The sequence below is a fragment of the Petaurus breviceps genome, unplaced genomic scaffold (assembly GCF_028583685.1).
Source record: "Petaurus breviceps papuanus isolate PSGF00001 unplaced genomic scaffold, PetGlider_PUasm1.0 90730, whole genome shotgun sequence".
In the NCBI taxonomy this organism is placed as follows: Eukaryota; Metazoa; Chordata; class Mammalia; order Diprotodontia; family Petauridae; genus Petaurus; species Petaurus breviceps.
Window position 1 is genome coordinate 2,306,811 of NW_027187324.1, and position 10,941 is coordinate 2,317,751.

The window sequence follows — 10,941 nt, forward strand, 5'->3', positions numbered from 1 at the left end:
GGTAGCTGCAAATCCTGAGGACGCTTGGGGTGCTTGCTGCTACAAAATGGCGTCACGAACAGGATCTGCAGAGTAAAAGGAAAGTATGGGGGCTGGGATAATTGTTTGTTTCCCAGTTGTGGTAGCTGTGATTCTGTGGAGCTGTGGAGCAGGAGAGAATGGCCTGCATGCGGACTTCGCTGAGCTGAGAGCGGGAATGGTGAGCTGCCTGCATCGGGACCTGGGCAGAAGCCAGGAGTGCCGCCTGCGGGAGGAGAAGGAACCCAGGAGTTCGGAATTCAGCCACAGGAAAAGATAAGAACTGAGCAGCAAAGCAGGGGCACTGAGTGTGTTTCCTGGCTGCATCCCACAGTTTGGGACCCAGGGGGAGTATGGACTTGTGACTATGGTGGGTGGGATGAAGTGCCTTGGATCCCCAGGGACCCCACCTTGTTGGTTTTGTTGCCCAGCCCCCTCTCTGTGCTTGGAAGCTGGGGCTGGAGCTGTGTGAGGGGAAGGACACTCCCCTCCCCCCAGAACTTTATTTGAACTCTTGTTCTGAATTGAAGTGATAATGCTATGTACTTTGTGTTTGTTTAAGGCCCAGTGGCCACTTTGGTAACTTTAGTTCTGTACCTTGAAAATGTAACCTAAGAATGTACTTTGTGTTTGTTTAAGGGCCAGTGGCCACTTTGGTAACTTTAGTTCTGTACTTTGAAAATGTGACCTAAGAAATGTTCAGAGCTAATTCAAAAGTAAATTGTCTATGCTATGGGCATGAAAGATCTTGGGGCCGAATGTAATGGAAATGTAAATTTTAAAGATCTTCCCTGCCCCTAGGCTAATGTGCACCTGAAGCCTGGGGTGGGAGGCTTGTTTTTCAGTAGATACTTCTTGATTGGCCAGTGAGTCAATAAGGTTGTTACATTCTCTGAGCCAGGAGAAGGCTATATAAGTCCTGATGTGTAGCTTTGTTTTGGGACTCACTTTGAGAAGTGTTCTGTGATTTGATCTGAATTCTGGGAAGCCCTTGTTGAGAGTCCCCCGGCTTTGAAAAACCCAGAATGTGGAAACCCAGATGTTGACTGGGTATGGATGTAATGGTTGGACAGTTTGGAAATCTGTCTACTTGATGTTTCTGTCTTGATAATTATGCCTGTATACTTTGAGGTTCAGGGTGCTGACCATTTCTCCTGAACAAGGTAAACGATATATGTCTGACTGATTAAAGTAAGCTTGTTAACCCATTTTGAGTTGCTTTCCTTTAACAAAGCAGATCCAAGAACCTGTGGTAGCTGCAAATCCTGAGGACGCTTGGGGTGCTTGCTGCTACAAAAGTCCAAAGACTGCCTCAGATGTTCCCTACTTATGTGACCATGGGCAAGTCACATAACTGCTTTCATTTTGTCTCCACATTTGTAAAACAGGATAAGAATATCAAAATATCTTTCAGGGTGTTTTGTGATTTTTAAATGAAATAATATAAATAATGTTTCAAAGTTTCAGGTGCAAAATAAACATGTAATTGCAATTATTATCATTGCTATTATCATCTTTTTATTTTTTGATTATTATCACTTTACAAGTTTCAGCATTACTTTTATTCCATGGCCATACTACTTTATGCCTTTCTTCATACCTTCTTGTATTATGTGTAATCTGATGTTTTCCCCAAATCCTCTTTAAAGATTTTAGAACAAGGAGGGTCTTTAAAAAATACAAAATAATTTTATTTAAAAATGGTTCAGAAATAATACCCCAGCTATGTAATAATAGATGATATTTTCCAATTAACATTTTCCCACTGGTCTCATTTTTGTGTAAATGTTTAATCCAAGTCCCACTCTGATTAAAATATGAATACTTTAAAAACAAGGACTTTACTGTTTTTCATCTTTTTTGTTTCTAATACCTAGTTAAGTTAGTCACACAATAGGTCCTTTTAAAAGTATTTTTTAAATAAAATTAAAAATAAAATAAAATAATTAAAATTTAAAAATATTTAAAAAATAAAATGAATATTCAAGCCATTGACAGTAATTAAAACCAGTACTATGTGGAGATGAAAGCAAAAGGAAATAGGACCAAAAGAATGAAATCTGGTCGGGAAGAAATTGTGTCTAGACATCCATGAGACTTTTCAAAGGCCATGGGATTAGATATTCCATTAATGGAAGAAGAAAATTAGATGTTGATGTTACTACTTAGCATTTATAGAGTGCTGATTACCATAGTTTCTAATCACTTCTTCATTTACCATTAATAGAATACAACTTTCTCAAAGACTTTGGCAGTAATTTTAGTAGTTATCTCTTGAACAATCTAATGCACTGAGCCTAATACTATTTCTATTTGTTAAGACAAAGCTGTGAATTATGCATTAAATTATGTACATAAGGTTAAATGAGTCAGTGGCAGAAGTAGTGGCATAAGTTTTATTTTCTACTCTTACTCATTGCCTAAGATATTAATTTCTATAAAATCTTTCATCTGATGATAAAGATATTTAAAATTATATCTGTGTTGATATCTACAGCAAATGATAAAATCAGCCCAAATTGGAGAACCTATTTAGACCATTAGAGTAGGAAAAGTGGTTAAAAAAATCTAGTAGCTGCTAAATTTTGTGTAATTCTCATTGTGGCTCTGTGATATTTGAACTTTTTTTTTTTTAACTCATAATATTTTTCTCCTTAACCTGGGTTTTTTGACATTTGGCTATGATATTACTATAGATTTTCATACTGGGATCTCTTTCAGGTGGTGATGAGTACATTTTTTTTCTATTTCTACTTCCCCCTGTTATTCTAAAGCTTTAGTGCAATTTTCTTAAATTATTTTCCCTAATATTATATCAAGATTTTTTTGTGTGTGATCATAGATTTCAGGTAGTCTGATAATTCTTATGTTTTATCTTCTTGATCTCTTCTACAGATAAGTTTTTTTCTTATGAAATGTTTCATATTCTCTTCTATTTTTAATTCTTTTTATTTAATTATTTCTCGCTATCTTATAATTTTCTTGATTTTCTTGGATTGTTCTTATTTTTTTCTAATATTCCCTCAGTCTCTTTTATTTGACTTCTAAGTCATTTTTAATTCTTCCGAGAACTCTTTTGTGAGACTTGAACATTTAACATTATTCTTTGGGGTAGGAGAGGCTTTATATTTATTTATTTTTGCTTCAGAATCTTCCTCAGAAAGTAAAACCAGTTTTTCTCTATCCCTGTTGTAAGCAGTCTATATTTGGGTTCTTTCTTCTTTGCTTACTCATTTTTATTTTACTTTATTATTAAAAAAAAATTAGCAGCTGGTTATTAAAATCACCTCTAGTGCTGGGGTATGAGGGATAATGCTTCTGGCCTGGGATCTTTCTTAATGTTATGTTCTGAGCTTATTCCTGGCCTCAACCTCTTTTCCCCTTCCAAGCTACAGCTAGGGCTCCTAGTCACAATGCATTCTGATCTGGGCACCCCACAGCGGCTATAACCTTTAGTCCTCCCCTCTGACCCAGAATAGAACCAAGAACTCAGTTCTCCTGTCAGTGCCCACAGTCAGCAGTGTTCCCACCTCACTGCTTCTATACCCACTAGGCATATATATATATATATATATATATAAGTGTGTATCTCTGTGTTTATGTATATGTATACATATTAATACATGCATACTATACACACACTTTTTATTTCTTCAATTCAGAGAGTTCCACTGCCAAAGTTAGTAATATGAAGTACATTTTAAACTAACTACAGAGTAGCATCATGTTATAGTAAAAGGAAAACTAAAGTTTTAATGAGATCATCTAGGTTCCAGTCCGGGTTCTTCTATTTTTTATTTTGTGACTTGGAGATAGTCACTTAAACTTCACTTTTCTCATCTTATAAAATAAGGATAATGAAATTTTCACAAGAGGGACAACAGAATTATTGTGAGAAAAACACTTTTTCATCCTTACTGTATATACTTGTAAAACAGGGACACTAATAGCACCAACTATATAAGGCTGTTTTGAGATACAGATGAGATAATTTTATGTAAACTACTTTGCAGAGATTATAGAGCTGATGTTGATTGTTTTGTGTTATAAACCTGATTATTATCTACCTCACTTGTAAGGGCTAGAGGTTTATGCCCAATTCATATATGATTGGGTCAGCTCGATTCCAATGACAAATTCTGGAGGAAAGGGACCCATCAACAGATACATAGAGAACTAAAAAAAGATAAAGGCTTTGATTCTTTTATACTGCCATGTAAAACTAAAAGGAAGTTTTAAGGCTTTGATTATTTCAAAACTTTATTATGTTTGTCATTTTAAACCCATACAAAATACTTGTTTAAATCAACATTAAAAATCAATTTCATAAACTTTTAAAGAAAAGATTTTTTGGTGAATTCAAAACAGCACAGCAGGAGAAGTGAAAAAAAAAATCTGTATTGCCACCTTTAGGAAAAAAGTGAGTGTAAAGAATTCAGACTGGGAACAGGGTAAACAGCAGCAAAAAGTCAAAGGATGAATGAAGATGCAAAGGCTTGGGCCTCATTGTGAGAATGAAATCATCACAGGATTGTAGAAGGCATGTGATAACTCAAAATTATTAAAGTCACTACTAGCTCTAAAATTCTCTGCATTTTTATGAATCTCATGAGGATTTCCATTTTTTTTCATATCTGAAGTAAACATAAGAACTATGAATGGCAAGCTAATAAATATTGGAAGTCAGAGTTGACTATATAACTAAGAACCTGATAAATTAGAGCTAGAAGATATTTTTGCTAATTTTTAATTCTACAAAAGGAACTCTCTTCTATAACCTCAGGTTTTCCTAAGGATCCAGGCAGCGAAAATGTGAAAGGTGGCCTGGAATTGGAGTCAAGATTTTGTAGTCCTGACTACAAATAATGTTTCATCTAGTTTAAATTGCTTAAGATTTTAGGCCTCAGCTTCTTTATCCCACAAATGGTAGATTGGAATTAAATGTTCTTTACATTTCCTTTCAGGCCCAGAAGTTATATAATTTCATTTAATATTATTGCTGTTAGGAAATGCATAGTTATTAAATGGAATTTAGATCAACACCCTACCACAACTATATATTTAGAAAAAAATGTAGTGATAACCTTATAAATAATGGTACAAAAATTATGTCATCATTGCATTTACTTTTCCTCACACATTAATCTGTTATCATTTATGTATGACAGCAAACTGAACAAAATCAGCATTTTGGCGTATCAAATTTTACTTACTAGACAAGAAACTCCTTCCAAGAATGCTCTAAGTGACATCCATTTTAACTTGGCTCGACACAGCTAGCACTGAAAAGAGAAGCAGGAGACCTCTCACACTGTCATTATGTGATGCTAGAGTACTTGCTTCACTTCTCAAGGTTTCCATTTCTTAATTTATATAATGAAAGGTTGAAATAACAGGCTTCTTTGGTCCCTTTCAGCTATGACAATTTAAAACTCTTTGCTTTATATGTATGTATATATAAGTATGTATGTATGTATTACGTATGATGTTTGGTAGACTACAGGTGACTAGATATGTGTTGGGATTGTTTCCATCCAAAATATTTTCCTTTCAAATAGCATAGGAGTTAAAATTATTTGCTTTTTTTCTTGATTTTCAGGCCCAATTTCCATTCCCTCTCCTTTCTTAGAGATGGTTCCCAGTCAGCACTTTTACTATTTATAGTTCTAGCTAAATTTAGCAGGATAAATGGTTAAGATAAGAAAAGCAAAACATTTAGAAAGAAAATATATTAGATATTTAAACTCAAAACTAAAGAAAGTATAAAATCACTTGAGCTATGCTTTAAAAAAAAAGAGCATGGTTATCATTGAAATGTAATGACTCTCAAATGCAAATTCATGCTTCATTGGGGTAGAGTGACAATACCATATAATGAAAAGTTTTTGTTTGAATTGAAATGTTGTAAAAGTCTATATGCCTATACATTGAATTGTAAGATGAATATGCCTCCAGAGATCAATATCAAATAATTGCTTTTTTCATATATGTAGTTTATTCATATATGTAGTATAAATTCATACATGTAGTTTACCATATATAAATGTAATATATATGAGTATATGAAATATAGAAACAAGGTAATTTTCTAAGATGTAGATTCCAATAAGTATAATACATTTACTTTAACTATTTGGATATTTCAAGTAGCTAGCAGCTATGTTTGGGTACAAAATTTCTCTTTTGAAAGAATTAATTATATTATAAAGCTATTAAATTATTTAGAAAACAATTGAAGGAAGTGGACTATTTCCATAGTGCTGCCAACTCTTACTGTTGTTGAAATGACTCTTTTTTTTTTGCTTTATGGAGGAGGGAAGGCAGGCAATTGGAGTTAAGTGACTTGCCCCAGGTCACATGGCTAGTAAGTGTTAAGTGTCTGAGACTGGATTTGAACTCAGGTCCTCCTGACTCCATGGCCGGTGCTCTATTCACTGCATCACATAGCCACCCTAGACTACTTTGTTTTTGGAGAATATGGGGATAAACATTCATTTCAGAAATCAATTCTCTGTTTAGAAGGTAAGTGAACACAGTTCTAAACCAGGAGTTACTCACAGCAATGAAATTAGGGATCCAACTATCTCCAGATCCCTATTCCCCAAGTTGGTTCAAACACTTACTGACTGTGACACTGGACTACAATAATGATTCAGTCAAAGTCTAGTATTTAGTATTTGTCTCTATGTCTGCTTGACACTTTGTTTGCTATGGTTGTTTCTTAGTCCATGTTCTGAACATTTGTATCTAGTTAACTGTCTGAAGGTTTATCTCTTTGTCTGAAAATTTTTTTAATCTATGTCACTTTCTATCCATTTGTTGGTCTGGATCATTAGAATAAAGTTTGGAATTTTCATGTAAGCAGGAAAATAAGTCATTCCTTCATCAAAACTTCTCAGCTTCTTCACTGAGTCATAAAGATAATACACTTGACTATGGTTATATTCAAATAATTTTCTGTGATAATTGGAAAATAGCTTTTAGATCAATTAGATGAATATACTGTGATGAGAGAAGTGTCCCTTCAAAACGTTTGTGGAGGCTTTTTTTTTTTTTAATGCAACTGTAGTTAAATAAGTTGCTCAAGGTTACATGACCAGTTATTTCTGGGTGTGGTGCTAAGTATCTGAGGCTGGATCAGATCATGAGTAGCCCATATACTTCTTGGCTGGACAACACTAGATTTTTTTATACCTGGAAATACTCTCTGCTCCCTCAATATAGTCTCTTTTGTTAGAATGTCTCCTGTCCATCAGGGCCAAGTTTGAGTATCCTCTCCCATGAAGGAATCCTAATAGTCACAGCAAATAAACAAACAAATACACATATATTTCATCTCTTTAAATTTATCATTGTAGAAGCAGTCTGGACTCATTTGCATTTATTTCATCTTGCCTTTTATCATAAATATTTGTGTCTTATCCCCTATGAACTCCTTGAAAAAATTTTGTATCTAATTTCATTTTTTTAAAAAACATTTTCAGTAAATTAGTACAATGCCCTATACAAGTAAGGATCTGATAAATATCTGTTGGACTGAATTGGGTTTGGTTTAGATAGGAAAATAAATTTTGACACGAATAAATAAATAAAACATTTATTACGTACTTACCATGCATACAACACTGTGCTAAACCCTGAAGATACAAATAGGAAAAATAAGACAGAAGCATTAAGATTTCTTTGCTTTGGAACACATTGTCAAAGAGGATATCTTATCTCTTTATCTGAGTAGTAAAAATAATTACCTATTAAATCACTGATTTGGATGAAGAACTGAATAAAACCAAAAGAATGGCCTAGTTGACTTCCCTGGTTATATCAGCCTTATAATTTTATAAAATAAGAAATGAGTGAATATACTAGAATCAAACTAAGGACATAAAGAACAGGTTGCTGTTTAATACACAAGAGTTTTCTCCTTCAATACTAAACAAGTGGTAAGCACTTTATTAATAAGTAATCCAGAGAATATGCTTATAAAATAGTAATTATTATAATATTATCCCTATTAAATTGAAGAGGAAACTAAGGTCATACTTGCAAAACTGTAATAGAGTTATCTATTAACTTGTAAAACTATGTCAACTGCATAATAATTCCGAATAACAGTATAGGCTTTAAATGAGCTTAATAGAAAGTTTTTTTTTTTCCTCATTATCTCATCTACATACACTGATGCAAACTTTTGAAAAACAGAATGGTAGGTTTGACAAAAGTTCTGCAGTAACGATATATAAATATATAGACATCTATTTTTACACATGGGTGTGAATATATGTATATACATATATACACACATATAATTTTATATACATATAAATATTCTGATTAACATATCAGAAGTAGAACAAAATTACTATAATTTGAAATTCATGAAAGAGAGCAATGTATTGAAAAGGACTTACCTAAATATTGCCTTTAAGCCATCTTACATGACTGAGAACAATTTTTACAAGATTTCATGCTAAAGCTGTAGTTCAGAATTCTTCTTGTGATCAGGAATCAACAGAACTGAATTAATAGAATTATAGAATTAAAAAAAAAAAGGCTCCTGTAGCTTATCTTATTGAGCAATTCCCAAGAAAGAGATGTCAATCTCCAGCAGATTTCCCAGCTACTGGCTGCTATCATGGATACCTCTCCACATTTTGTGTGATTCTCAAGGTGAGAAATTGTATAGTCAGAAGCATTATTTCCTATTTTCTTTCATTTCCCCCAATCAGGGACTTGATTGTTAGAACCCACCACTAGACTCTTCCCACTCAAATTTCATGCCTTATTCTTTAGTGATTTCAAGACTTTGGAATATTAAAAGTAGTTTCTCATCACAAAAGAAAAAGAGGGAAACAGAGAGACAGAGAGAGACAGACAGACACAGACATACAGACAGACAGAGAGAGACAGAGAGAGTGAGAGAAGAAAGAGAGAATAGAGAGGAGAGAGGAGAGACAGAGAGGAGAGAGAGACAGAGAGACAGACAGAGAGACAGAGAGACAGAGACAGAGAGAGAGACAGAGGGAGAGAGAGACAGAGGGAGAGAGAGACAGAGAGAGAGAGGCCTGATGTATTCTAACCTCTCAATTTTGCAGGTGATAAATCTGATACCACAAAAAGATAAAGTGACACATAATATCCACTAACCAAGAACTGACATATAACAAAATTAGGGTGATTGAAAAGGATGAGGGAATCACCCTCCCACCTAAGGAAAGAGGATTTGAATCCAAATTGTGAACCAAATAAGTACAAAGGAGTTTCTTTCAGAAGGTTAAAATCTAAAGTGTTAAGAAAGAAGCAGGGCAGAGAAGAAGTAGGTCAGTAAATTATTCAGCATGCATTTGGTAAGCCCTTTCTCTGAATCAGGCATGTTGCTAAACTTTAGAGATATGAAGAAAGGTGAAAAAAAAAAGTCCCAACCCTCAAGGAACTGATGTTATAATGGAAGACAAAACATTCACATAACAATATTTATATTTTCAGTGCAAGGCAATCTCAGAGGAAAAGCATTAGCAGTTGAAGATAGAGAGGCTAAGCACGCAATTGGGAGGCACATTTTCAAGAGTTCTGGTAAAAATATTGTCACCTGCCATCACCCTCTGTCTTTTTGTAGCTGTGATCGGAAGGGGTCTTGAACTGTATCCACTCTACCTTCTACTGACTGTTGCCCTAGTGTATTTGTTTTGCTCCTGCAATAACAATAGTAGTGATAGTATCAGTAACAGTAATAAAAACAAATCCTACAAGACAGCTATTTTTTCTGGCAAAAGGTGAGGAGCAATATCAAAACAAGCAAATGCAAGACAAGGTATTATAAGGTAAAGGTTTTATGTACCCACATACAGTTATGATAGCTGTGAAGGCTTGGGAGTAGTTACATAAATATATTAGTCTACTCCAAGCAAGACACATTGAGCAAAGATATATCACAGATAAAGAGATGGCTATTCATGTTGAGGCAATTATTCACATCCTGAAGTTAAAGTTCAATGGAAAAAGTGCTTAGATCAATTAACACCTACGCAATAAAAATCTTAATGTACAGTGTAGGGACATAAAATAGATGACAACTTTTCTAGAAAGCATTCAGACAAAAACCCATATAACATCATTGAAACATGGCACCTATTACCCCATGACAACTCCAGAAAGATGGACATTCCTTTGTTACAAAGGACAAAGTGAACTGAGAGATTCTTTCAGAGCATTGACAAACAACTGAAAACAACTTGCAGAAATATAATAGGTCAGCCAACAGTAGGAAAGCCATACAGAAAGTCTGGCTAGAGCAAAGGATTTCAATGCAAAATTCAGGAGCTTATTCGAGATTCAGTAAGAAGTCATTGAAGCTCCTTGAATAGAAAAGTCACAAAGTCAGAATTCTGCTTTAGAAATACCACTTTGGAATCAGAGTGGAAGATGGACTGGAGATAGGGAAACCAGTTGCACATAGATCAGTTGCTCAAGTGTGTAAGTCACTAATTTGTGAGGGGTGTGTGTGTGTGTGTGTGTGTGTGTGTGTGTGAAATGTACAGATTGAGGTCATAGGCTCTATTGACTCAGAAATGCTTAGGGAAGAACATAAAGCAGAAAATTTTGAGAATACTACTAAACTTTACCAGGCAAATTCGAATAATGGGGCTCCTTACTGACATTTAACTCAATGAAAAAACATAGGATTGCGATTTGAGTAGAAACAGATCTGGGTAGGCATCTATTGTAAAATCTTTATTTTACAACAGAAAAAAATTGAACTCCTGGAAAGTTACTTGACATGTACACATTACACATCAATATCTAGGGAAAGAATTGATAAATAGAAATATCTATGGAATAATTTTACATATGCATATTTGTATGTATATGTAAACATATATGTGTATGTATGTGTATATATACACGTACCTATTTTTGTTTAATGCT

At 34.2% G+C, this 10,941-nt stretch overlaps 1 long non-coding RNA gene across 1 annotated transcript; it reads right to left on the reverse strand.

Moving 5' to 3' along the window:
- Positions 1 to 450: 450 nt before the first annotated feature.
- On the reverse strand, positions 451 to 788 carry LOC138145125 (uncharacterized). Its single transcript, XR_011164113.1, has 2 exons — positions 693 to 788; positions 451 to 615 (listed from the first exon to the last, which is right to left on the reverse strand). It is a non-coding gene; the product is annotated as an uncharacterized lncRNA (long non-coding RNA).
- Positions 789 to 10,941: the final 10,153 nt, after the last annotated feature.